This window comes from Mus caroli, chromosome 1, assembly GCF_900094665.2.
Source record: "Mus caroli chromosome 1, CAROLI_EIJ_v1.1, whole genome shotgun sequence".
Classification (NCBI taxonomy): Eukaryota; Metazoa; Chordata; class Mammalia; order Rodentia; family Muridae; genus Mus; species Mus caroli.
In genome coordinates, this window is record NC_034570.1 from 40,382,584 (window position 1) to 40,388,583 (window position 6,000).

At 37.5% G+C, this 6,000-nt stretch overlaps 1 pseudogene; it reads left to right on the forward strand.

Annotated features, from left to right (window-relative positions):
• Positions 1-1,739: 1,739 nt before the first annotated feature.
• On the forward strand, positions 1,740-5,779 carry LOC110304102 (annotated as a pseudogene).
• Positions 5,780-6,000: the final 221 nt, after the last annotated feature.

The following is a 6,000-nucleotide window of genomic DNA, read 5'->3' on the forward strand; positions in this document are numbered from 1 at the left end:
AATTTCCCTGATGATTAATGATGTTGAACATTTCTTTAGGTGCTTCTCAGTCATGTGGTATTCCCTCAGTTGAGAATTCTTTGTTTAGCTCTGTACCCCATTTTTAATAGGGTTATTTTGTTCTTTGGAGTATAACTTCTTGAATTCTTAGTATATATTAGATATTAGCCCTCTATCAGATGTAGGGTTGGTAACGATCTTTTCCCAATTTGCTGGTTGCTGTGTTGTCCTATTGATGATGTCCTTTGCCTTACAGAATCTTTGTAATTTTATGGTGTCCCATTTGTCAGTTCTTGATCTTAGAGCATAAACTATTGGTGTTCTGTTCAGGAAAATTTCCCTTGTGCACATGTTTGGGAGGCTTTTCACAACATTAGTCTACAGCAAGACCTTATAAAATTAAAAGATTGAGATTTTTTTTGTTCTTTGTTTTTTTGGTTTTTTTCTTTGTTTGTTTGTTTGTTTAGTTTTTGGTTTTTTCAAGACGGGGTTTCTCTGTACAACCTTGGCTGTCACAAAACTCACTCTGTAGACCAGGCTGGCCTCGAACTCAGAAATCTGCCTGCCTCTGCCTCTCAAGTGCTGAGATTAAAGGCATGCACCACCACTGCCTGGCTTAGAAGATTGGTATTAATTTGGGTAGGCACTGGCTCACCCTGGTTAAAGATGTGAGCTGTGGTAACCGGCCCCTGGCAAGCCTATGCTTCTCCTTCTCAAGCTGTCTTCTACTGACTCCAGACTGAGTACTGTTGATTTGTTCAGTGTCCATTTAGACAGGCAGTCCATTATAGCCCCCAACCCCATCTTTAGTTTTAAAGCAGTGACTTAAAATGTTCTCACTAAACATACTTTGAAAACTTTCACTTTAGATTTTTTTCTTTAATAGATTAAAGAAGAGAAAATTATTGTGGATGAACTTTCTAATCTGAAGAAGAATCGGGTGAGTTGCTGTGGAAATCTGAATGGTATATAGTACATTAAAATTATGATTTAGATCATTTATGCTAACATTACATAAATATATCATAAACAAGTATGAAATTCTCAAGGAATTAAAAAATATAACTTTAAGACGTATCCGATTTAGTTATTAAGTAAAGTAGTCATGTATATTTTAAGAGCTTGACAGAAATATGAAAAATCATTGTACAGTGACTTTCAGGGATAATACTTTCAACATCTAAGGTAGCAGTTCTCAACCTGTGGGTCAGTACCCTCTTGGGGGTCACATATCAGATATCTTGCATGTCAGATATTTATATTACAAGTCATAACAGTAGTAAAATTACAGTTATGAAGTAGGAACAAAATAATTTTTTGGTTGGGGTCACCACAACAGGAGGAACTGTATTAAAGGGTCGCAGCATTAGGAAGGTTGAGAAATACTGCTCTAAGGTTTTGAAGTATTTAAAAATTATATATCCAAGGTGTTTAGCCAAGTGATTGGACAAAGTATGTATTCAGTGGAAAGAAAATATTACCAAAATATCAGCATTGTCTGTCATTAAAGCATTGTGAATTATTGCTGGCATTTGTACAATGTATCTCATATGGTTTAATCTTGAGAAGTAGCCTGTTTTGTCCATGAAGTAATAGGAAAGTATTTTCGAACTTTCACTTCAATATTTTTTCTTACTTCCTCCTAACAGATACATTAGATGAACTAAGAAAATAATACCAAGCATTAGAAAACTCAGAGATAATCAAAGTCAAGACAGTCAGCCTGACTTCACACAACCATGTGTGGCATTTGCTGTTCTGTAAGCTTCTCTGTTGAACATTTCAGTAAAGATTTAAAAGAGGATTTGCTGCATAATCTTAGACGGCGGGGCCCCAATAGTAGCAGGCAGTTGTTAAAAATCTGCTGTTAACTATCAGTGTTTATTTTCTGGTCATGTTCTTCATTTAAGAGGTGTTTTGACTATCCAACCTGTAGAAGATGAACATGGCAATGTGTTCTTATGGAATGGAGAAATTTTTAATGGAGTAAAGGTTGAAGCAGAAGATAATGACACCCAGGTTATGTTCAGTAGCCCTTCTGCCTGTAAGAATGAGTCTGAAATTTTGCTGCTCTTCTCTAAAGTGCAAGGTCCATGGTTGTTTATCTATTATCAGGCCTCTAGCCATCACTTATGGTTTGGTAGGGATTTTTTGGTAGCTTGCTTTGTCAGTTTAGTAATCTGGGCAAGAGTTTCTGCCTTTCGTCAGTTGGTGCCCAGGTATCTGGAGTTGCAGACCAGTGGCAAGAAGTTCCAGCATCTGGAATTTTCCAAATTGATCTCAATTCTGCTGCTGTTTCCAGATCTGTGATCTTAAAATTATGTCCTTGGAAATACATTAAAGGGAATGTTGCCAAAGAATGTGGTAATGACCTGACTCAGACTCTAGCCCAATTGCCAGAGTTTGTATCAGTGGTAATAAATGAAGCCAACCTGTACCTCTCAAAACCTGTCGTTCCCTTAAATAAGAAGCTGCCTGAGATTCCATTGCAAATCCAATGTAGAAACAATTCCAGCATTCCAGGTACAAGAGAGACACTTGAGATATTTCTTACAGATGAACACACAGAAAAAGTAGTTCAGCAGTTCATTGTTGTCCTCAATGTTTCAGTCAAGAGACGCATCTTATGTTTAGCTAGGGAAGAAAACCTGGCATCAAATGAAGTTTTAAAAACTTGCAGCATGAAAGCAAACATTGCAATCCTGTTTTCTGGAGGTGTTGATTCTATGGTGATCGCAGCCCTTGCTGATCGTCATATTCCTTTAGAAGAGCCAATTGATCTTCTGAATGTGGCTTTTGTGCCTAAAAAAAGACAGGGCTACCTACTCCTAACAGAGAAAGAAAACAGTAGAACCATCATGAGATCCCTTCTGAAGAGTCCTCTCAGAGTACTGCTGTGGATGAGGGGCCAGGTGAGGCTGAGGTACCAGACCGAGTCACAGGAAAAGCGGGACTAAAGGAACTACAGTCTGTCAACCCTTCTCGAACTTGGAATTTTGTGGAAATGAATGTTTCTCTTGAAGAACCACAAAAACTAAGAAGAGCTCGAATATGTCACTTAGTTCAGCCATCGGACACAGTTCTGGATGACAGCATTGGCTGTGCTGTCTGGTTTGCTTCTAGAGGAATCAGTTGGTTGGTGACCCAAGATGCTGTGAGATCTTACAAGAGCAGTGCAAAGGTATGATCCAGGACTGTTGCTCAGAATTTATGAGACCTAATTTTGACTGAAGCTTTCAACATTTAAGGTTTATGAATATGCTGTACTATAGTTACACTTGCTAGTATAGTATATTTGTTTGTTTTACTGTTTTCTGACTCACAGTTTTCTTCCTAAAATGTTAGAACTATAACTCTTTAGCCTGCATGAGAAAAACACAACTTGTTTTCTTTATCCTCTTGTCGTGTCTCTGGATTTCTTTACTCTTCTGTAGGTGATTCTTACTGGGATTGGTGCAGATGAACAGTTGGCAGGTTATTTCCGTCATCATGCCCGCTTTCAGTCTCTTGGCCTAGAAGGATTGAACGAGGAAATAGCAATGGAATTGGGTCACATTTCTTCTAGAAACCTTGGTCGTGATGACAGAGTTATTGGTGATCATGGAAAGGAAGCAAGGTAATTCATTACTGAATGCTTTTTAAGAAAATTACAAAGGAGCTTTTACATTCCCTTTCCCTTGGAGATTGGTCCCATGCAAAGCAGGAGAGCAGGCACGCTGTCTCTTTATAAATGTGGTCAAGAGCAAAGATGTTGGAGCCAGGAAGTCATTGATTCCACATAAGCAACTTTGCAGTCATGTTCCGAAGTGATGGAATGGGTCATTCTTTTTACTACCACAAGGGAAACAGGACAGTTAAAGTGCCAAGCACAGGCAGTTTAAAGGTTTGTGTTTGTTTGTTTGTTTGTTTTTGTTTTGTTTTGTTTTCTTTTTTGTCCCACAAACCCACCATGATTTTCTCCTCCAATACTGTAGAATATGGTTTTGTCTGTGTAGGCATGACTACTGTAGTGATCAATAGAGGTCCCAGTCCTGGATATCTGTCTATTGAGTGTTTTTTTTTCTTTAAAACAAAACAAAACAAAACAAAACAAAACAAAACAAAACAAAACATGATTTAACACTGTTATAGGGGGTATAAAATCTTCAGAGATCCAGGTACTTTCATATATGCTTTTAAAATCTTGGCTTTATTTTTACCTAAAACATACTTCTAGTAAAGACATACTTAAGTGCAGCATTTTCAATTTAAATATTAAGGATAAAGGAAGATGTGATGGAATGAAGAGTTGAACTATCAACCTGAGTATAGTAGTTTACATTCATCAGACAGAGTTGGGAAAATCATGAGTTCAAGGCCAGTGTGGGCTTCATAGCAAGACCCTGCCTCAAAAATAGAAATGAGTGAAACTATTTAGCTAATAAATGGCATTTGTTAAAAGGATTCAGTAGGCAAGAAGGAGGAGATCATGTAAGCCTCGTGAAGACAGGGGCATCGTCGTACACGTGCTTCCCCCTCTGTGTGGCTGAGAATCCTCCCCACCCTTTATTGCGTGGCTTTGCCCTTTCTGTTGACTATGACTGCCTTTACCCAAGTGTTCCTGTGGTGCCAATGCTATTCCAGATGACATTGGTAATGCTGCTCTACTTCTTAATCCTATTTTACCCAAGTGTTCCTGTGGTGTCAATGCTACTCCAGATGACATTGGTAATTCTGCTCTACTTCTTAAACCTATTTTACCCAAGTGTTCCTGTGGTGCCAATGCTATTCCAGATGANATTGGTAATNCTGCTCTACTTCTTAATCCTATTTTACCCAAGTGTTCCTGTGGTGCCAATGCTATTCCAGATGACATTGGTAATGCTGCTCTACTTCTTAATCCTATTTTAAATAAGTAATACTATCTTACATAGTACGTAAGCTGTTCTCCTTCTTCAGAATGTAACGAGAAATGGTCAAGGGTTGAAGGATAGGAAAAAAGAAATTTAATTCATCATCAGGTAGATGAAGGAGGAGAGTACTTTGTCTGATGATGTAGTTAATTCCAAAGGCATCATATGAAATTATGTTACACTCAGATGAGAATGTTGATGAAGAATGCTTTTATAAGAGTGAGTACAGTATAACTATATTGCATTGTATGGGTACAGGGTAAAGATGGGATGATATTACAAACAAAATCAAAAAAGGGAAAACCCCTATTTTTATAGAAAGGTAAACAAAGGGCAGATTATTACTCAGAGTTCAGTTTCTGCAGACAAATTCAAAGCAGACATAAATTCATGAGTATTTCGTGAACATACTGGGGACGTGCACAAAGATACTCTGAAAAAACTTGTGAATTATTTCTTGCTATCATAGACAAATGATTTATTTAGACTTTAGGCTATATTTGTAATATATATAAAATCGCCAAATGTTTTGAAATACTTTTTTAATGTAGTTAAATTTTAGCCATTAAAATGTTTAAATAGTCATTAACAGACTATTTTTAGTAACAATCACTATTATTTTTCTTGATCAATTTTAGATTTCCTTTTCTGGATGAAAATGTTGTGTCTTTTCTAAATTCTCTGCTGGTTTGGGAAAAGGTAGACTTCACTCTACCCCGTGGAGTTGGTGAGAAGCTTATTTTACACTTGCAGCTATGGAACTTGGACTCCCAGCCTCTGCCCTTCTGCCAAAATGGGCCATACAGTTTGGATCTAGAACTGCAAAACTGGAAAAATCTAATGAGAAGGCATCTGATAAGTGTGGAAGGCTCCAAATCCTACCTTAGAAAACCTCTCTCAAGATTACATCATAACAAGATTATTCTATCCTGTACTTTGTGACCGTTACCTCAAAATAAACAGCTGCTGCCTCACTGTGGGGTGTAGTAGTTTCACAGTTCATTGTGTTGATTTTTTACTTTTCTCATCAAAGCTACATTTGAAAAGACAGGGGTTTCTTAGATAGTCTCAGCCTTGAAATCATTCGAAGAAAGACCAGAATGTACAG